This window comes from Mya arenaria, chromosome 2, assembly GCF_026914265.1.
Source record: "Mya arenaria isolate MELC-2E11 chromosome 2, ASM2691426v1".
In the NCBI taxonomy this organism is placed as follows: Eukaryota; Metazoa; Mollusca; class Bivalvia; order Myida; family Myidae; genus Mya; species Mya arenaria.
Genome location: NC_069123.1, coordinates 31,406,781 through 31,429,767, shown reverse-complemented (window position 1 = coordinate 31,429,767; position 22,987 = coordinate 31,406,781). Strand labels below are relative to the sequence as shown.

At 32.6% G+C, this 22,987-nt stretch overlaps 1 protein-coding gene across 1 annotated transcript in view; it reads left to right on the top strand.

The window, feature by feature from the left end:
* The window catches only part of LOC128217295 (RYamide receptor-like), an 87,171-nt gene that overhangs the window by 2,351 nt on the left and 61,833 nt on the right, over positions 1 to 22,987 (top strand). The gene's annotated exons all lie outside the window — the stretch shown is intronic.

Below are 22,987 nucleotides of genomic sequence, written 5' to 3'. Positions count from 1 at the left end.
TGAACAGTTATAAAATCTCCATTAATTTTTACTGTCTTTATTAAATTACAGGCGCGTAGCTAAGGCCAATTTATGATTACGCAGATCGATCCCTTGGGGGAATATAAATCCCTTCAACCCCTACCCCCCTTTCAAATTCGATTTTTTTGGTATGCCAAAAACTTCCACCTGTCAGAATTTCATTACGCAACTGTGTATTTTCGTACAGAAAGCTACGCGCCTGACTCAATGAAAAGATCATAACAACAAAGCACACATGTAATTATTTCGCATCAGTTGCAAAATGATGCACACCGCATCAAGAAAGTTATCTCAGTATTTGATTCATTCAAAAGCATACCTAATAGTTAATAATCTTCAATGAAGTGCTTTATTGACAATTTCTTTAAAAAACAAAACAGCTTCATGTCATTACACTGTTCACAAAAGAAGTAAGTTACAAACGATATCAAAAATTGGATCAAGAACAGAATGTTTCGATACCAGATCCCCGGGATTTGCACAGGAATGCGGACCCCTACACAAATGTGACGAATGTTTGACACTGCCATTATGAACGGGAGTAACCTTGTTAAAAGGAGCTCAACGACGAATTACCAGAAAGAAAAAAATGTTCACAAGATTTTAACCGCATTACAAAAAATACCTTATAACCGGAAGTTACATTGATAATTACTATCGTTGCTCCGATTTATCGATTGCACTCAATAATCGTTTCATCACTAGTATATGTTAATCATAACTATAGGGATAAATGATTTAAATTCATCCCAAGTGATAAGTTAAAACCGTCTCTATTTACAATTTCAGCAAATCAAAAATTATTTAACAAAAAATATAGGAGAATACAGGAGGATTTTTTTTCTGTCTGAAAAAATGCCCATATACATATATGTATAAATTAAATATACTAACTTTGCGAAGGACAACAATTTCAGGGCGAGGTCAATGACGTATATGTTTTTTCCTGTTTGTTATGTGTGCCAGTATGCAATAAAAAATCAGAGAGCGGAGTACTTGCAAAGAATTCGCAAAAAAATAAACATAGCTTATGTAACAATGTAACAGTTATACGATCTATGTTCATAGCTATGGAATATATCACGTTCCCCTGTTTATTGTTACTACATAAAAATAACAATACCGTAAAGCTAATTATTTAGTTGGAAAAGATTCAACGAAATAATTTTTATTATAACTCCTACGATGTTATCTCCCTTGAATTCAGAAAGGTTCTTAGCCTCCACGTACGCATTCCTTTTGCATTTCATGTATTCATACTTGAAGAAATTCAATTTGATTTCATTGTCGTTTTATTTCGTTGGGAATATTTTCGAATTAGAAAACAAATCAACCAATGTTTCAAGACCTTTAACACGGTTATATGATTTTAAACATTATCACGTGATACGCCTGAGTGAAACAAAGGGAAGTTACCGCTGATTAATGTTATGAAACAGAACGTGTGCTCGTTTTTATTTTTATATTTTTCGTTTGACAACAATGTTCATATAATGCATAACTGTTTGGTTGGTGTAATTAGGATACACCGATTAGACCATACACTCGCATAACATCATGCCACCGGTAGTGATTAATATGATATTGTTATAAATTATAGAAACATCGTTGTTAAATAAATGTCTTTTAATTAAATAAGAAGAACATCAAACGATTAAAACAGGACTATACATATGTTATTTTTTAAATTGATATCAAAATATTTCATTTTGAAAGTTTTTGGCGTTCAAGGTTTAAAATTGACAGGAAACCAAACGGTGCTGTTTCGTTTCACCATGATATACATAATACGTGTTCTGCTTGTGCCAGTGTAGTATTGATCTACATGTTTACCATATATGCCTATGTGAATAAATTTGATAGTTGCTTTAATGACCTCCGATCATGGTTTCTTGACAAGTATGTGTATGTAATCCTGCGTGTTGAAATTTATTCCACTTGTTAGTTGTAATAACAAACCATCTATTCAAGGCAAAGAGTAGAAGAAACCTGCTAATCGGTGGGAGTGTTGAAGTTTCAATTGTGAAATTATCGTTATAACCATAAACCCGCATGTTCATAAGATATCGAATTAAGTATCTATACAAAATCTTTTAAATATTTGATTGCGCAATATTGCCAAAGATATCCAGATTCCAGATTCCTAATCACGATGATTAAATGCATTTGTTTACATGCATAAGTTGAAATAAACCTCTGGTTTTGGGCGGTATTCAATATACAACTTATGGTCAAACATCATTTTATTCACACTATAAGTCAGTTAATAAAAACAAGTAATCCGATTAGCTACATCGTTCTTAGATCAAATTAAGACCAATATTGAGTACCACCCCTGTTCTATAATAACTTAAGCATCTGATATAATACTTATCTACTATTTATTGAAAAGCCACACTTTTCCAGAGCAATTACTGTCATATGTTTACGAAGCTCTCTGCAATTAAATAAAAGTTGTTGTTACATAAATAAGATAAAATGGATAAAACCAGACCGCCTTTCAAATGATAAAATAATTAATCGTCTATGATCAATTTAACTCAAGGTATTCGGTACATTAAGTCCTGTTGCCTACTATAGTTAGCTCAATGTTATACCTTTATCTTTGGTAAGAAAGCATTACAAAAATGACTAATAGAATGCGAAAGAAATCTCTGAAACAACTCGAAAATATTTTTATCGCCTGAAAGACTGGTATTAAAATACCAACTTAACTGTTATTCACGTTCGCTTACAGTTAATTAATATCACACGCTTAAATCCTGAAAGGAAAAAAAACCCACATGTGTTTGTAAATTGTAACAAATGTAAATTATCTTAAATTAAACATCTTTTAAATGTTACTTAAACGTGCTAAAATGTTTCGCGAATTTGAAATGTATAGCGTTGAGAGTTTATAAATATTTAAGGAGTTACTTAAACAAGAAATTGCTTTTAACATGTAATTCATTTCGAAGAAAACTATTTCTTAAGAAATTTAATTCAATAAGTTGTTCTCGAAAGACATAAAAAAATCGTTTCGTATTGTGTTTCAAAACCGGAGAAGAAAAACATACTGCCAGCACTTTTATCCATATCTGGTATAAAAGAACAACGTCTCTCTCCTCCACACAAACTGAAAATCACTTATCCTGTCATTTGTGTGCAAACGGTTATATTACTAACAGTTGGTTGCAAAATCCACTTTTTCACATGTTTCAGTAAGATATTAACCATTTTACAAATCATCCTGTGAAACGGTTTAGAGCAATTATTCCACTATAAAACATAAGGTTATGAAAAAATGAGATGAACATTCATAATAACTTTTACATAAAGTCATGTCAATGCATTTATAATAGCGTTTGGCCCAAACTTCTAAAATATATTATTTTGAATGCAAACTTTTTAAATGTTATGCTAATTTTTATTACAAATGGATACAAATTACAATTGTTATAATTTAGACTTAGATGACTAAATACACCCATAATGGAACTCTCCAGACGTATGAGGGTTTCAACGTAGAGGTTCGAATCCATTCAAAAGCACAACTATTTACATTTACCTTGTTTGTTTTCTTAAGCTAGCATATTTATATAGAAATAAATATTATTTTGTCATTAAAAAAGTAAATAAAAATATTTGTAAACATAAATAAAAGCTTCTTTGAAGATTTTATTATTTGCAGGCCGAGCTGAAATAGGAGGTTCGGAATTTCAAAGACTGTAAAACATTATGATTTTTTTGCATACTTTTCCATTGTTGAAGTTATTTATTAATAAAGAATAGGTCATTAATATTTCTAAAACTTGTCGATTTTGCTTTAAAACGTCAATGCTCCAATGATTACAAACAACACGTCAAAATGTTGTCAAATCTGATATCAACGCCTTTATGATATACACTATAATTAAACTAATTATTTGGAATAATGAAGGTATAGAATAAATAGGTTATTTAACATTGCTTTGCACAATACAGGGTATATTTGGACTCGTACATACATGTAGCGGTCTATCGGCTCGTCCAAAATGATTTTCACAGCTGTGTATGAGTATATGATTTCACAGAAACTTTCTTTACGTGGACATGTACGAACACAAACACGTAGAAATTAATTTTAATTTTTACTATGTTGAAGACTATAGAATCTCAAAATGTTAAAACTTGTGCTGACGTAAGCATCAATTGGTAAAAAATATCACAAATTATGATGACGACCGATGATTTGTATGTACCATGTGCTCTGAAAACAACAGTAACAGTTTGCTTGAGATTTTTTTTCTATTAACAGCAATGGCAAGTGCAAAAAAATATTATATATAAAATAAACGCTTCGGTTATAAGTCGTCTTGATCTTATTAAACATCAATGTACGTAACTCGAATGATAATAATCTGAATTGCCATTCAGCTGTGATTTTCAATGCCTCATCAAAAAGCTTTTTCAATCAAAGAGATGGTATTTATATATTGTTAAACATACTCTGTTAAAGTACTCTATTTCTGACAGGAAAAGATTAACACACCACGGTTACTCTGATAGGTTAATCATTAAATTTGGAAAGCTTCTGAAGTGCCTGCGAACATGATAATCCTTAGCCGAGGTTAGTTATTAATTTTGGGAAACTTCTGAAGTGCCTGCGAACATGATAATCCTTAGCCGAGGTTAGTTATTAATTTTGGGAAGCTTCTGAAGTGCCTGCGAACATGATAATCCTTAGCCGAGGATAGTTATTAATTTTGGGAAACTTCTGAAGTGCCTGGGGACTGGATAATCCTTAGCCGAGGATAATTATTCATTTTGTGAAGCTTCTGAAGTGCCTGCGGACTGGATAATCCTTAGCCGAGGTTAATTATTAATTTTGGGAAGCTTCTGAAGTGCCTGCGAACATGATAATCCTTAGCCGAGGTTAATTATTAATTTTGGGAAGCTTCTGAAGTGCCTGCGGACGGGATAATTCTTAGCCGAGGATAATTATTCATTTTAGGAAGCTTCTTAAGTGCCTGGGGACTGGATAATCCTTAGCCGAGGATAATTATTCATTTTGGGAATCTCTGAAGTGACTTCGGACTGAATAATCCTTAACCAGGCCATGATGGTACCAAATACTAAAATAAGACGTTGACAGCGTTTACAGTCCGTGTTTTCTTTACCAAATTTGTAAAAAGTAACGTTTGTTGGACACAAAGAGTCGAACGTTTCCAAGGAGATCCGAACACCATTGTCAATTGGGTTTATCGTCTGTAACAATGTCTAACCAGTCAGTGCTGCCTTTGGTTTTGCAGCATTTTTGTGACATGATTATTACTCTGGGCTGGCTAAAATCCAAACATGACGAGTATTTTCACAAACAATAATACATGCGCTATGAGTTAATTCTTTTACGTAACAATAGCTTTGAGACCTTCGGAAAGTTGAAAACTTCATTAAATTATTGACGAACAGAGAGGTAGAGAGGTTGATAAATTTTACTAATACTATTGACAAGGGACGAATTGTCGAAACTTTGTAAAAGTTCACAACGTGATAAAATATTTATTGTTTACATTTAAACGTGAACACTTGGATGATGTTCTCATATATTTTTATATAAACATGCACACTTAGAACTACAGCAGATCACTAGTGTATGCATTCACTTTCCAGAGCAGTGAAGTTTTGAAATTTAACAACGATGACGGTAACAAATTTGTTTTGAACAATGGGCACATGGTCAATATTTATACTAACCTATTTCTATAGAATGTCTGTAGGAGTACAATAGTATTGTCAATTCTACCGAGCGTTGATTGACCTTAATTAAACATTTTTTTTGTTATGTGACTTTCCCCTGAAAATGAAACTAAAGGGAACTCCGTAATAACGTCTGTGTTTGCGGTCTGACCAAACGGGAAAGCCCAACAATTCCGTTATTCATTTATTTGGTCAAGGCACATCTAAATTGTTCATAAATCATTGCATACATTTAAAACAAATTTAAGACGAATGTCCATGATGCAATAAGTGTTATACAGCATATTGTTAAACAAAACACAAAATACAAAAATTCAAATGTCAGACACTATATTCTCACAATATGAATTACTTATTAACAGCACGTAAACATGGTTTGAAAATAAGAAAGGAAATAAAAATACCCTCATCTGACAAAACACCATTTAGATTGATAAACGATATTTATTACAAAATGTATCAACCTGTAAACGCGTTTGTTGAATTATTCTAATTTGCTTTGGTTATTGATCAATTCAATAAGAATAACAAGTATAACAAACATAAATTTTGAGTGATAAGTATTGAACTACTTACTAAATAATGCATTTATGGAAACTATTTATTACTGATAACACGATTGTAACCGTGTATTTAATAGCTGAAACCGCACAAATATTAAATGACTGGTGAGTAATAAAAGATTTACAGTGATCAACTATCGTCTCATAAGTCAAGAATACCGTGTTTTTTGCACTTTTATTTCAAATTAAACACGGTATCCTTCATAAGAACCATTGTTTTCGATATGTATACATCCTTTTCGGTAAATTAACACAATTGTATTAATTATGGTCCCGCTATTTGGAAGAAAGAGTACATCTTTTAAGAAAGTGAATGGCTGCAACAACTGTTCCTGTAAAATACATTGCATTATAATCAAATAACAATAAACAAATAATCGTTAAATATTAACCATGCAATTATGATAAGGTATTGTTGATATATGTACAATTGTACGCGTTGGAGAATCTATGTAATACCGTTAACATTATCTATCTAAGATTAATACTTTCTAATGATTTAAAGTATCTCTAGTTTCATCTACCATGCGTTCATCTACTCTTCATCTCAAAGCCAGTGGCTGAAACTACATTGGCAATACATGCTAAAACAGAATTTCCGCATTTTCCTGCGTGAAGTTTTGTTTGAGTAGGTTCAAAATCAGTTATTTATCAGTAGTTTTACAAAATTAATATTAATGTGTTTTGACAATCTGACGATCGAGCAGTTTTTCGTACGTTTCATTAATTTGAGATCATGTCTACCGTTTGTTTCTTCCGAAATTTGAGTCTTTAATAAGCAATTAAGAAGTCGCATTTATGAGGCAATTCTATCTGAGAAAGATACTTCGACACTTTTCCGTTTTTTCCAGTTAGCCAAACATACATAAATAAATATATATAATGTTTTATTTTGTGAGGAAATCGATTGCATTTGAATTTTGAATCAATTCCAATGAGGATTAAATCGTCCTACACAAGGCACCATTTGAATGTCTGCTTACCTGCCATGCGTTCAATAAACGCGTTTGCGGCGAACGTTTCTGTTTGGTTCTCCGCTTGCTGTGTTTGCACTGCGTTGCTAAAGGGATACACCGCAAAACCGTTTGCTTACGTTTGGTAAACGCTCGGCCTACTGAACGCAATGCCGATTAACGTCGTTTACTTTGATTTTTGTAAAAGGTCTTTCTCGTTTAATGTTTGCTAGGCCTTATCCTGAACGATTTTAAAATGACAGGTTATGTAATCATATAAAGCTACAAAAATATATTCGATACAAAAAATATATGGCTAATTCTGAATACAATTTCATAATCTTTGTAACTTGTTTCTATTAAAGAAAATGATCCTAATATTTCACATCGAGAAAGAGACAGCTGTCTATTTTCATAAATTGTTTTTTGTACCTTTATATGAGACGAAAGGTAAGAAATGTGTGTCGAAACAAAACCATTACTTTACGTATATCATATAACAAAAACTTCCTTAGAATTATATAATGATAGCCACTCGAATTTCGGTATAAATGCAATGAACAAGGTCTCACAATGGCGTTCTGAAAGTCGTAAAATGATACCATAATTATACTGAATGTGACAGTCTACTCTCATCAGTCATCATATTTCCAGAGGTCCACAGTCCGTGTCGTAGGGTAAAAGCTAAACAGTTTTAACTGACATTGAAAAGATAGGCAAATAGTTTGTTTTATTTTCACCGCACTTGGTCTGCTTTTCTTGACGGATTTGCGTTTCAAACGCCATTAGTTCTCCATATATGAATAACGCAGCATGCTGTTCGGCGTCAGTTAACTAAATATGATCAAGTTCGTCTAACACCAAGGAAACTATTCCCGACATGGTAGATGAGACTAAGTGCTGCTGTGATTGCCCGAGTATGTAATATGATACTTCCTTTACAGCACCAGTCTCTTACCGTCTGGAATGGATATTCAGAAATATTCGTACGTTTCATAAAGGTCTGTGTTTTGGTTGATGCATAAGCCATATGATCTGATATTTCTTGAATAATTCAGTCCTAGTGGCAAACTATTTATTATGCCAGTTAATTAGAACTCTTCTATACGAATTATAAGAACCAAAACGAGATGCGTTTTTGGATATGCTCCTTGAAAACACCTACATGACATACGAACGCACGAAAATTTGTGTATCTACAGTACATAATCTTTTTTTGAGAAAAAAAACAACAAACAAAAACAATTCGTTGTAACACGATAAGCATGAGACGCCCCTTTGCATAATGAATGAAAGTGAAATGCTTGAAAAGTGATCGTTGCCAATTTATGATAAACAGTCTAATCTTGCAAAAATCAACGCAATAGGAATATTTCTATTTCAAATAGTTTAAGGCAGATGGTAATGATAATTTTGTGTACAAATTCATTTTTAAGATTTTAAAATGTTTACAAATTGGCTTCATAAAAAAGACACAGTTTATTAGATCGGTTAAGGTTTGGCAGCGTAGGAAAGATATCTTACGCTAGAGGCGAACATGTAAAGTGGTGCCTACGTCATACCCAATAAATTTCTTGTCGTGCAAAACGTCTTTTAGCTTACACTTCAATTTTGAGAATAAATTGTAAGATAAATTCATATTTATTGAATGTAGATGCATGAAAATCTTAATTGAATAAGTCTTTATCAATATTTCAATACTTCAAGCCAATGTTATAAAGATAACTAATTACATTTTAAACTGTTAAAGATCAGAACAAAACATTTATTTATAACCAGAATGCCTGAGACATTTGAAGCCAAATACTGTTCAAATGACGATACATACAATACTTATACATTTAAAGCTATAAATCACAATCAAAAAACAATAATTATAAACAATAATAATGAGTTCATTTTTATAACCATCTGTTCAAGATACGCATGCATTTTTTTATACAAACACAATTAATGTTGTACTCTTTATGGAGGGCGTTGTAAAGTGTTTCATCTAATATATAAACATACTAAGAGATTTATATTAAGATTCGTCTTTGAGTTTTTGAACCGAATAAAATTTAGTTTACTCGAAGAAAAAACTGATGAAAGTGACAAATGAATATAAGACAGAAACTTTAGACAAAAAATTAAGATATCAAAGCAAGTGTAGTTCTCGGTGTGAGAAAATGCTGTAAAATACAAGATATAAGATATTATAGCAGAAAGAAAATGACAATTTTTAACCCTCTTGTAAATTCTTGTACACTATGTTGGGTCCAAGGAAATAATCTCACTCCCAAATCTCCCTAGTTGATAATCATGTTCACCGTAAATCGTAATAATACGGACATCATAAATACTTTTCACGCCAAAGATAACGTTCATGGATGTGGAGATGTTCCGTAATAGCAATATTAACAACATCAAATGATATCAAAATGTAATAAAACCAATCATCTGATGTTCGATCAGCCAGTATCAAAGTCTAATATTGTAAGAATAGCCCAATATACTCAGTCAGTTAAGATCTCATTGCTGATAACAGGGCAAGAAAATGTAGAGTCAATGTATCAGAAAATATACGATAGGTTGCAAAACGCTTATTTTACGTCACAATGTACGCACACAAACACACAGAAATCGAATGTATGTTAAAGCGGCACTAGACACCAGATGACACATTTGCAAGAAAAAAAGAAAATTATAAAAAAAATACGTGAAATTAATATCGTTATGTACAATGCATTGAAACTTACTGATTGATCACCTTGCTTACGAAACATGTAATTGTCGCTGTTTTTGCGTATTTTTCAGCTTTGAGTTTTTCTGGGTATGTCAACCACGTTAATATCAGTGCATAAAAAACGTCGGTATGTATCAATGTACTAATTACGTGACTGACTCTACCATGCTAATTATTGACACTATAAACTGGGAAACCATAATGCGCTATATTTATACAGGTAAACTCAGATAAGACAGCGATGAAATATTCTTTTAATCGTGAAGAGTGACAACTTATCGGCCTAGTTCGAATTGACATTTTAGGCTTGTTTTCAGGAATTACTGTATTTGTCGCTTTTATGACCATCTTGTGTCTAGTCCATTGAGAGAGAAGGGACCAAGATAATTGAAATTTTGCTGACGTTAGCATGATTTGAGTGAAATTCATCACACATTTTGATAAAAATAGATTTGTATTGTATCGACCATAAATTGTGTTGACGAAATCATCACATGTGTTAAATTATCACAAATTCAGATGACGTAAATTTCGTGTACCATGTGACCAGAAAAAAAACAGTCTCGGTTTGCTTGAGAATGTTCATTGGTACAAATGGCAAGTGCGTAACTATTCAACACGAAGTGAAATTTAAGATATACGTCATAGTTATAAGTCGTTTAAAGTGACACTCTTATTGAGAATCAATACATAAACATGTGTAACAAACATTCTTTTTGAGTGATAAACCTGTATCTACCTACTAAATAATTTATGGAAAATGTTAATGATTGATAACAATATTGTAACCTTGAAATAAATAGCTGAAAACGCCAAAATATTACATGATTGGTGAGTGTTAAATTTTTTTTTGTGATCTACTACCGTCGCATAAGGTAGAAATACCGAGTTTTCTGCACCTTTCTTTCAAATTAAACTCTGTATCCTTCATAAGAACTATTGTTTTCGACATTTATTCATCCTATTGGTATACTAAAATAGTTGTATTAATTGTGGTAAATCTTTTTTCGTAGTAAGAGTGCATCTTTAAGCTTTCTTCATAAATCAAAGTATCTTACTTCAAAAACTTCTTCACAACATCAATATCTGGTAAAGATATATATCGCAATTTAGCTGTGATCTTCTATGCTTCTTAAAGAAGCTTGTGTAATCAAAGAGATGGCTACTATGATATGTAAATCATTAATTTGGGGAAGCTTCGTTTGTGTCTGCGGACTTGATAATCCTTAGACAAGCCAGGATGATACCAAAGATTTAAAATAAGACGTTTTTAGCGTTTACAAGCAGTTTGTGAACAGATTTGTTAACAGCAACGTGTTTTTGACATAAAGAGTCTTACATGTCAAAGGAGTTCCATCCATCGTTATCAATTGAGTCTGCTTTTATACGCTCTTACCAAGGCAGTGCTACCTATGTTATTGCAGCATTTTTGCGCAATGATTATTACTCTGGGCTGGCCAAAATCCAAACATAATGAGAATTTTCACAAACAATAACGCATACGCCAGCAAGTCATACTCTTACGTAGCATAGGCTATTAGACCATCGAAAAGCACTGCAAGATATTTTGTAATGTTTAAAATAATGTTCTTCTCATCCCGTTGGTGCTGGTCAGCTTGCCTGCCTTATTTATTAATGTGTTTGCTATTCCATTTGATTATATAATAAATACAATGACAATAGGGGCTAAGGGGCAAACCTGACAGCCGACACACTCAGTGCATATTAATATCACTAGATCTTTAAGCGGCTGGCACACTTAGATTGGACTGCCATCCAGCGGTCAATCAATGATCAATACAATTGAAGATATAATATATTGTGAATATATTCCATCAAATTCTTTACGAAAATGAGAGACATTGTATTTACTTATACTACTGACAATGGGCGGATTGTTAAAAACTTTGTTAAAGTTAACAGCGTGATTAACAATAACGTTATTTACTTTCAAACGTAAAGATCTGGTGATGTGCTTAGAGATTTAAATATAAACACGCACACTTAAACAGCTGTGTCATATCTTGTTTGAAATACAGCAGATCAAAAGGTTATCCATTGAATTTCCAAAGGCGTTAAGATTTGACAAGTTAACAACGACGACGATAACAACGCTGTTAACTTCAACAAAAGTCTGAACAATCGACACGTTGTCAATATGTTTAGCATCTTACTTCTGTAGAAGGGTTGTTGGAGTACAGTATTATTGTCAATTCTACCGACCGTGGATTGATCTCTAATTAAACATTTGTTTCACGATGTTAAGAATAAATTAAACATCGTGATATGTTCCAATTTTTGCGAACTGACAAAAGGCGGAAGCCATACATGTTTTATTCATCAGTTTTTAATTCGCATCTGCGTAGATTCATAATACATTCTAGATATAAAAACTTACTTAAAACATGTATTCATTCTGCATTATAAATAATACAGCCAGAGTACAATACTATGGATACAATTTGTAAGACAATACATTTTCTCGCATTATGTAACTATAGACGAATGCGCGTATACTAACCGATTTGACGTCTATACAAAGCAGACATAGAACAACTAGGGTTATATGTTGTACAGGAGTCGTCGTCTTTTTCTACTCTAAGGAAACAGAGTTGGGCAATTAAAATAACAATTCATTTATCGAACAGAATATCTTTATATTACCGTTTGTTTTCTTGTTCTTGTCTTGTGGTAATTAATCTATTCAACAAGATTATATAAGGCAAACGGCTGCTAAAATGTCTCCTGTAGTTTCAATCGCATTATGACGAAATAAGCCATTACTTTAATGTTCGCAATATAACTGCACCAGACGGGATGTTCTGTTTGCTAGACATTTATGAGGATTTTCACAAACCTGTTTTGACACACTGGCGTATAAGCCGTTATCTTACGTTCTAAGGTTGAGAGCAATTGTAAGTTTAGCTGTTGTTTCTGAGATCTCAAAAGTAGAGGAGATAAAACAAATATGATAATCACTGTTTTAAAAAGACAATTTCACCGAATTCCGATCATTTCGCAGAAGCTGTTAAACAATAGTTTTTTAATAACCAAGCAATCAATAAAAGCTAGACTAAGTGTTGATATCTTAAAGATCGTACGCGTAGGAGAGTCTATGTAATCTCGTAGGTATTACTATCTCAAGTAAATACTTTCTAATGATTTCAGATATCTCTATTGTCATCTGCTATGAATCTTCTCTTCATCTCAGAAGTCTTTTCAATCACCGCAGTCGTAAAGTGGCTGAGACTACGGTGGCTTTGAATGCTTGAACAGATTTTCCGTATTTTTTGCTCATGCTGGTTTCCTTTAGTTGGTTCAAATCCAGACATTTATGAGTATTTTTACAAATGTGTTTTGACATGCTGGCGAACGAGCTATTATCTTTACGTAATATTGAATATAAGATCAGTGGTACCGGTTAATTTCTCCGATATCAGAGTTTTTATTTAACAATAAAGTCGGCGCTCTTGGATGCCTACTTGCAAACGTTTATTTAGGTAAATATATCGGTAAAACAGATTTCGCCACTCTACCGCTACATCCAGTTAACCAAATATATATAAATGTAAATGATGTGCGGAAATTGAATAATTTTTAATCATATAATTCAATAAGGATTAAATCGCCCTATAAAGGGGGTCATTAAAATATCGGTTTACCCTATGACCGTTGTTTGTCACTCATAAAGTGCCTCACCTTAGGCCTCAAAATAAGAACCGAATCGTTTGACTACCGGTGTTGACTGTAGTGCAACACAGAACATTCGGAAAAATGGTCCGTCGAAAGCAGATAGTTCAGACAATAAAAGTCTCGCTTCGATTGAGACTGTTGAATTGCAGCATTGAAATTTGAAACAGTGTCAACGTCCCCAAGCGCAAGCCCTGGGTTTATTCAATGGTAATTTTCAGCTCAATTTAAATAGAAAAAAATTGACAACACATTTAAACGAATTGGCCAAAGACGGACATAAATACATCTGGTTTATACATAAAATAAAGAACAAAATGTACATCAAATTAAACGCTATGGCGTTTTGGATAAAACTATGTATAACTTATCAAAATGAATATTCGACTGCGATCATGACATTTACATTCATACCTTGCTAAATACTAATATTGCAGTTGAACAAACTTTGTTATTGATATACTTCAAAAACACATGCAAAGCTGTTTCTGAATACAGTTTTCTTATTTGCTTAACATGCGTCCATTTAAGAAAATAATCGTAGAATTTCACTCTGAGAAAAAAACAGTCCGGTTTATTTTAATTTCTATTTTTCTATTACTTTTTACCAGATGAGTGATAAGAATGAATTTTGGCAGTGATTCTTGGAGACACTTATATGACATGCGATAGCACAGGAGTCTTCATGTATCTATATGATCTCTGTTTGAGTAAAATACAGACAATTCTTGTTAACATGATTAACATTTGACGTTTTTGATACAATGAATAAAAGAAAAAATGCTGCAATATTGCTTGGCGCATTTTTTTTTTAAATATTGAATCTTGCAACAATCAAGGCAACGATTTACATGCATTTGATGATCTATTTTTACTGGAAATTATTAGGTTATAAGGTAGACAGATGGTACCGTTGATTTTACGTGCACCTTTAGGTTTAGATGTTTACAAACTAGACTCATAAAAAGAAACATGTTTTGAGATCGGTTAAGATTTGGCAGCGTAAACGATTGTAATATTTTAAGCCACAGACGAAAAAAGTGGAGCTGACGTCAAACCCAATTTCTTTTCATGTCGTGCTAAAAATAACGTTATATTGGTTGGATGCATTCATATACATAGGCTATTTCTAAAAGTATTACGTTTTTAACAGTTTTAAAGCTACCAAAACTATTTGGTGAGTTTTGATAATTAATGTAATATCTGCCTAATTTCAAGCTGCTGTATTATTATTAGTAGTAGTATCGTGGTTTTCGGGTTGCATCATAACTTAAAAGTTACGCAAAAAGTGTTGAAAGAGCACCTTAATAAAATTTAGTTATTTATGGCAAAACTGGTGTAAGTGATCTGGTTTTTATTTCATACACTTAATCCAGTAGACTTCTATGCATATCAATGTTTAAAAATAAAATATAGATCTGCAAGCAAAACAAGGAAAGTAACTCATTGTCAGCCTTGTAAATGCTGAACACCATTATGGTGTGAATTTCTTGCACCACTGTGATTATCTTATTTCCAGTTTGAAAGATTAAGTTTAAAATCATGTTCATCGGTAATTATAATATTCTGACATCATTGATACTTTCCATGCCGTTTATTTAGTTCATGTATGTCGACATGCTTCGTAATAGAGATATTAAAAACATAAAATGTTATAAACATGAAATAAAACCATCAAAGTCTCAATTATGATAACTGGGTAAAAAAAGTTTGTCAAAATATCAGATAGTAACAAGTAGATACACAAACACGTGAAACAGTGTTTAAGAGATATCATTTGGAAGATCAAAATGTTTAAAACTGTGTTAACGGAAGTTTATCATAAATTCTAATGAAATAGTATTTTAAGTACCATTGGACCCTTTAAAATAGTCTCAGTTTGCTCGAAATCATTGTCAACAAGTGCTTCACTAACAAAAACGAAGTAAAATGTAGAATGTTCGCTTTTGTTATAAGTGGTTTAGGCTTTCTTCATAGATCTAAGCATCTTAACTCGAATGCGCTTTCGCATCATCCAAATGTGATAATGATCTAAATCGCCAGTCAGCTGAGATCTTCTGAACCTCTCAAAGAAGCTTGTTAAATCAAAGAGATGGTGACTCTGATAGGTTAATCATCAATTTTTCAGATGATTCTAAAGTTTGTGCCTGTGGACTGGATAATCCTTAGCATAGCCACGATGGTACCAAAACATTAAAATTGGACGTTTTTAGCGTCTACAGTCAGTTTATTATCCAATTTGATATCAATCAAAAAGTGTGAGAAAAGCTCGTTTGGACCCAAAGAGTCTAAGATGATTATGGATACAGACCACTGTTGTCTGTCGGTAAGACTGGCCTTGAGGCCAGTGCCAGTGCTGGGTTTTCTAGCTTGTTTGAGATACAATGATTACTTTTGTTTGGCAAACATCAAGAAAAGTATGGGTATTTTAACAAACATTGACGCATTGGCGAGAAAGTCATTTCTAACAAAAGGTTCGAGACCATCGGTAAACAATGCAAGAGATATTGTCGTGTTTCAAAGTGTTATTCCGAACCAGTTGATGTTTGTCAATATGTTTTTTAATTGACTATTTTGTTTTTTTATTTAATTACAAATTCATTAAAAAAGAAACTGTCGATACAGTCCCATCAGCCGAAACACTCAATGAATCTTAATACCACATGATGATGCGCGAAGAGCACTCTAGGTATAACCTACCATTCAGCGACCAATACACGAAAAATAATTCTGGCAATAATATTGTCCATATTGGACATCGGCAATAAGTGGGCAATATTAAAGACTTGATCAATATATTGATGAAATGAGAAAGTGCAAATACTTATTGACAAATTGACAACATAAATCATTCTAATATAGAAAGGTTGTCGGAGTACAATATTATCAAGCATTGATGAACACCTTCTTAAATTGGACTACTTGATATATTCTGTGCTTGCTGCCTGACCAAAGGCAGAAGACAAACAATTTATTCATTTTTTATGAATGTTCAGAATATATTATATATGGATAAGACCAATATATCATCTCTGTAATAAGAGTAAAATAACCTTTAAAATTCACTGTTTTGAATACTTATACTTATCAACTTTGCTTATGCTAAACGATATATATCTACCTATACAAGCAAACATCGAACATCAGGTATAACATTTTCTAAAGGAGTCTTCGTCTTTTTCACATTTTAAGGTAACAGGGTTTTGCAATTATATTAACAATACACTCATCTGACAGAATAATATTTTGGTTGATAAACGTTATTCCTTACGGTATGTATTAACCTTTTAATATCTCTGTGTGTTGTCTGGTTTGGGTTTGCTTTTGCGATTGATCTATACAGCAAGGTAACAGAGAGTGAATGGCTGGTAACATTGTTCCTGTAATTCCCATTGCGTAATTACGAACACAGACAATACTCTGATATCCGCAGCATTTCTGCACCTGACAGGATGTTTTGTTTGCCAGACATTTATAAGGATTTTAACAAATTTGTTTTGACACATTGGCGAACAAGCCGTACACTTAGGAAACAATACGTTCGAGGGAATTTGTGGGTATCGCTGATTTTTCTGTTATCTCAAATAATATAATCGAAGCCAAAAACCTGATTAACAACTATATGTAAGAATCAAAGAATAAAACGATACGATTATCTTTGTAATAAAAAAGATTAATTCATTGAATTTCGACCGTTTCGCGGAAATGATATAATAAAGTATCTGTTAAACAATAGTTACTCAATAACCAAGAAAGAAAAGGTACTGTTGATAGCTGAACAAATGTACGTGAAGGAGTGTCTATGTAATCCAGTAGACATGATCTATCTAAGATTAATACTCTCTAATGGTTTGCAATCTACCATGAATCTACTCTTTAATTCTTTTCAATCACCGCAGTCGGTCGTAATGTGGTTGAAACTACGGTGGCATTGATTGCTTTAACAGATTTTCGGATTAATTTTTGCTGCAGGGTATTTCTTTGAGCAGCTTCAAATCTAGACATATATCAGTTTTTAACAAATGTTTTTTACCGTACTGGCGAGCGAGTTCTAACTCTTATGTTAAATTTAAAATCAAGGGTACCGTTTGTTTTCTCCGGAATTAGAGTGTTTAATTAGCAATTAATTAGACGCCCTGATACCTAGTTGCAAAACATTTATGTTGTTATTCTTTCTGAAAAACATACTTCGCAACTGGAGCCTTGTATGCAGTGAAAAAATAAACATAAATTTCAGAATGTTGTTTTAAGGCTGAAAAATTTACGTATTTGAATTCTGAAATCTTATTAAGAAGAGAATCGTCCTACACAGGGGGTTAATTAAAATGTCGATTTACCTTAATATCGTTTCATGTCGCTCGTTCAGTGGTTGCTAGGCCTTAACGTTGTGCTTCTTACCAGGGTCTTCGTTAAACTAGTTGTTATAAGGGTATGTGAATATGGGGTGCCTGGTGACAGCTTATTATTCACATAACGTGTTTTGTGTGCTGGTAAAGAAGGAATGTAAAACATGTACCAAACCTAAATCGTTAACCGTTAAGGGATGCAACATATGTCGTTTACATCAGATTTCAGAGAAAGAGTAACAATACAAATTGAAATAACGTTGTGTATAATGAACATCCGGTTTCTTAATTGACATACATTAATTAGCAAACATTACCTTTCAAATGCTTCCAAAACTGTCAATTTATTATTGAGGTTAATCGAGCTATAAGGGAACTATAGGGTCCGAATCTTAATGCATATCATAATACGATATGATTCATTTTAGAAAAAGCAGTCCGTACACGTGTATAAGGCGTATACCTTTACAACTTGATATAAGATGGTTCGTGTAAATAACATTGAATCATTAATCATAATCCGAAAAAAAACATAACACCAAAATTGTAATTCTTGAAGCCACTCCAATGGTTGAGCAGGTACATATGTATTAATGCTATAAACACTAGATCACAATGTTGTAATGAATGTCGTAAATTAGTACTATCATCAAATTAAATGCGACAGTAGGCACTCAACCAGCGGCATGTTTCCAGTGGTCCAAAGCTCATGTCGTAGGGTGAAAGCGAAATAGTTTTAGGTGGCATTAATAAACATACGCATTTAGAAGTTTTTGGATTTCACCTCACTATGTGTGATTTTCTGGATGGACTTACAATAAGAAAACCATTAGGACTCACCATATGACTAAATCAACATGCTGTTCACCTCCACTTTACTTAATATGATCAAGATCGACTGTCTACCAACACCCCGCAAACTATGCCTGGAATTGTAGGAGAGCTTAAGTGCTGCTCTGAGTGCATGTGGATATAATCTGTTATTTCTTTTGACTTCATCATTGTCACACTCCCTCTAAATGTTTGTGGGAAAATGGGTAGTCAGAAAAAGTCGTTATTTTCATACAGAATTGTGCTTTTGTTTGTGGCAAACGCTAAATGATTCGATGAATTTAGACATAATTAACAACTAGTTATTTTACGTTCTGTTCTTTGACATATATTAAGGTAAGGCTTCCATCATCAAAGGATGCAAATATATGTTTATGCATTTTTGATTTTAACATTGAGATTATTAACATTTCGAATTCATATTGATTAACCATTGCATTATTTTTGAAAGGATTACATTTTTGAATAATATTTAAACACCCTAATTATGCTTCTATTATAATATGAAATATTAAAAGGAGGCTGTAGAACATAATTTACTCATGTACATTAATTATATAGTATTGTATTTAAATTTGTTTCTAAAATTACCTATTGTCTATATAAAAAAAACTCAAGGGGAAAACTTCAAATATTATATAAATATTCAAACTGAACGTTTTGTGACTTTGAAATGAAACTTTACCAGTAGCAAAATTTGGTATCAATGATGAATATATACCCTTTAAAGATAACAACAACCGCGATGAGATGCTCTTTAGCAGTGTTTTCAGATAAATGACACACGATCACACGAATCTTCGTGTATCTTCATGGTATATATTGGAGGAAAAAGGTAACAAATTCTTGTAAACATGATTAAGACGACTTGTATAACACGAGACGCCTCTTTCATAATGAGTAGAAATAGAAATGCTGGAATATTGATCGTTTCCAATTTACAATAACATTGAATCTTGCAAAAAATCAAGGCAATAACACACATGCATTTGATAATCTATTTTTACTTTAATTAATTACTTTCTTTGAAAAAGAAGGCAACCGTAAATTTGTGTGTACTAAAACTTAATATGCTAACAAACTGACTACTTAAATTTAAAAAAAATATGAGATCGGTGAGGATTTGGCAGGAGAACGGTTCAAATATCACATGCTGGAGGCGGTCATAAAATATGGAACTTACATCACAGTCAATTTCATTTATTGTCGTGCAATAGCGTTTTAGCTAAAATATCAATTTTTAAAATAAAAGGAGTATATAGGTATTTGTTTTGACTTATAGATATACATCTTTACCAATAGATAGTTTAATTATTAACGCTGAACATTAGAACGTGATAATTTGCACAACGTAAAATATAATTTAAATGCTATCATTTAACTTGTTTTAAGTGGCTATAGAACCCCTGATGTATAAAAAAGTTTTAATATACCTTAAATGTAGATCTTTCTTCGAACGTTTTCAAATGGTCTGAAGAGATCAAGTTAATTCGCTTAAAACGTAATTTTTAATTTAAATACTAGCACTTGACTCTTTTTCAACTGGCTCAGAAACCCCCATTGGTAACCGAATGTGATATAGCGTTCATGTTACCCTTTCTTTGAACGTTTTAAAGTGTGCTGAACATATCTTGTTAGTCGTGGGTAAACAAGGGGCTCGACCTGTTGACTTGCATCGGGCATTTTGGGCGTATTTTTCTACTTTTTATCTCCTATATTAAAATGAATCGAAAACTTGGACAATGTTAGGTGGGGGCTAGGGGTGGAGGGAGATCCGCTAGTGATTCTTATTTTAATGTTTACCTTTAACTTTATTGGTAAAGCATGCTATCATATCATATTGTCTTTGAATTTTAATGAAAATATATTATTGTCGGCTATAGTAGAAGCATCCGTCAGTAAATGAAGCATCCAAGATCAGCAAATATCAGCTTAAATGTAAGGTTTATAGACCATTGTATATAATCAAAAAATAATCAACAATAAGTTATTACCTTATCACAAATTATTTATCCAAAGGCTGTCTGCAAGTTGATACATATAAAACGTAAACGTTTTTATAAAATAACTAGTTGATGTTATGATTTATAATCAAGTGTCTGTTTATTACCGTCATAAATATCGTTTGTTCTCTCATCACTTGACGTTCATATGTTTTTAAGGTGTAAAATCAACAGACATAGTACTTCGAGCATTTCTCAATTTGCAACGATGACATAATAAGCAAATATTGCTGTACGCCAAACGCCCACGCTCCCCGAGATACCAAATAATGAGAATTGGACGTGTTTAGCGTATACAGTCAGTTTATTATTCAATTTGATATAACTCAAAAAGAGTAAGAAAAGCTCTTTTGGGCCCAAAGAGTCTAAGGTGGTGATGGAATACAGACCAGCGTTGTCTGTCGGTAAGGCTGACCTTGAGGCCAGTGCCAGGGGTGGGTTTTCTAGCTTGTTTGAGATACAATGATCATTACATTTGTTTGGCAAATATCAAAAAAGTGTGGGTATTTTAACAAACATTGAAGCAATGGCGAGCAGGTCATAATCGTACTTAACAAAAGGTTCGAGACCATCAGAAAACAATGCAAGAAATATTGTCGTGTTTCAAAATGTTATTCCGATCCGGTTGATGTTTGTTAATATGCTTTTGAATTACTTTATTTGTTATTTTGTTTGATTATAAATGTATTAAAAAAAACACTACCGATACAGTTCCATCCGCCGAAACACTCAATGAACCTTGATACCACTTGATGATGCGCGAAGAGCACTCTAGGTATAACCTACCATTCAGCGACCAATACACGAAAAGTAATTCTGGCAATAATATTGTCCATATTGGACATCGGCAATAAGTGGGAAATATTAAAGACTTGATCAATATATTGATGAAATGAAAAAGTGCAAATACTTATTGACAAATTGACAACATTAATCATTCTAATATAGAAAGGTTGTCGGAGTACAATATGATCAAGCATTGATGAACACCTTCTTAAATTGAACTACTTGATATATTCTGTGCTTGCTGCCTGACCAAAGGCAGAAGACAAACAATGTATTCATTTGTTTTTATGAATGTTGAGAATATATTATACATGAATAAGACCAATATATCCTCTCTGTAATAAGAGTAGAATAACCTTTAAAATTCACTGTTTTGAATAAGATTTGTAAGACTGTGTTTTTCATAGTTTCTACTACTTATCAACTTTGCTTATGCTAAACGATATATTAACATCTACCTATACAAGCAAACATCGAACATCAGGTGCGATATTTTCTAAAGGAGTCTTGTGTTTCTTTTTACATTTTAAGGCAACATCTTTTTACATTTTAAGGTAACAGGGTTTTGCAATTAAATTAACAATACACTCAATTGACAAAATAATATTTTGGTTGATAAACGTTATTCCTTACGGTATGTATTAACATTTCATCTCTGTGTGTTGTCTTGTTTAGTTTGCTTTTGCGATTGATCTATACAGCAAGGTAACAGAGAGTGAATGGCTGGTAACATTGTTCCTGTAATTCCCATTGCGTAATTACGAACACAGCCAATACTCTGATATTCGCAGCATTTCTGCACCTGACAGGATGTTTTGTTTGCCAGACATTTATGAGGATTTTAACAAATTTGTTTTGACACATTGGTGAACAAGCCGTAAACTAAGGTAACAATACGTTCGAGGGAATTTGTGGGTATCGCTGATTTTTCTGTTATCTCAAATAATATCATCGAAACCAAAAACCTGATTAACAACTTTATGTAAGGATTACAGAATAAAACGATACGATTATTTTTGTAAAAAGAACGATTAATTCATTTGATTTTGCAGAAATGATATAATGAAGTATCTTTTAAACAATAGTTACTCAATAACCAAGCAATAAAAGGTAATGTTGATATCTTAACAAATGTACGCGTAGGAATGTGTATATTATCCCGTAGACATTATCTATCTCAGATAAATACTCTCTAATGATTTGCAATCTATCATGAATCTACTCTTTAATTATTTTCAATCACCGCAATCGGTCGTAAAGTGGCTCAAACTACGGTGGCATTAATTGCTTTAACAGATTTTCGAAATAATTTTTGCTGCAGGGTGTTTCTTTGAGCAGCTTCAAATTCAGA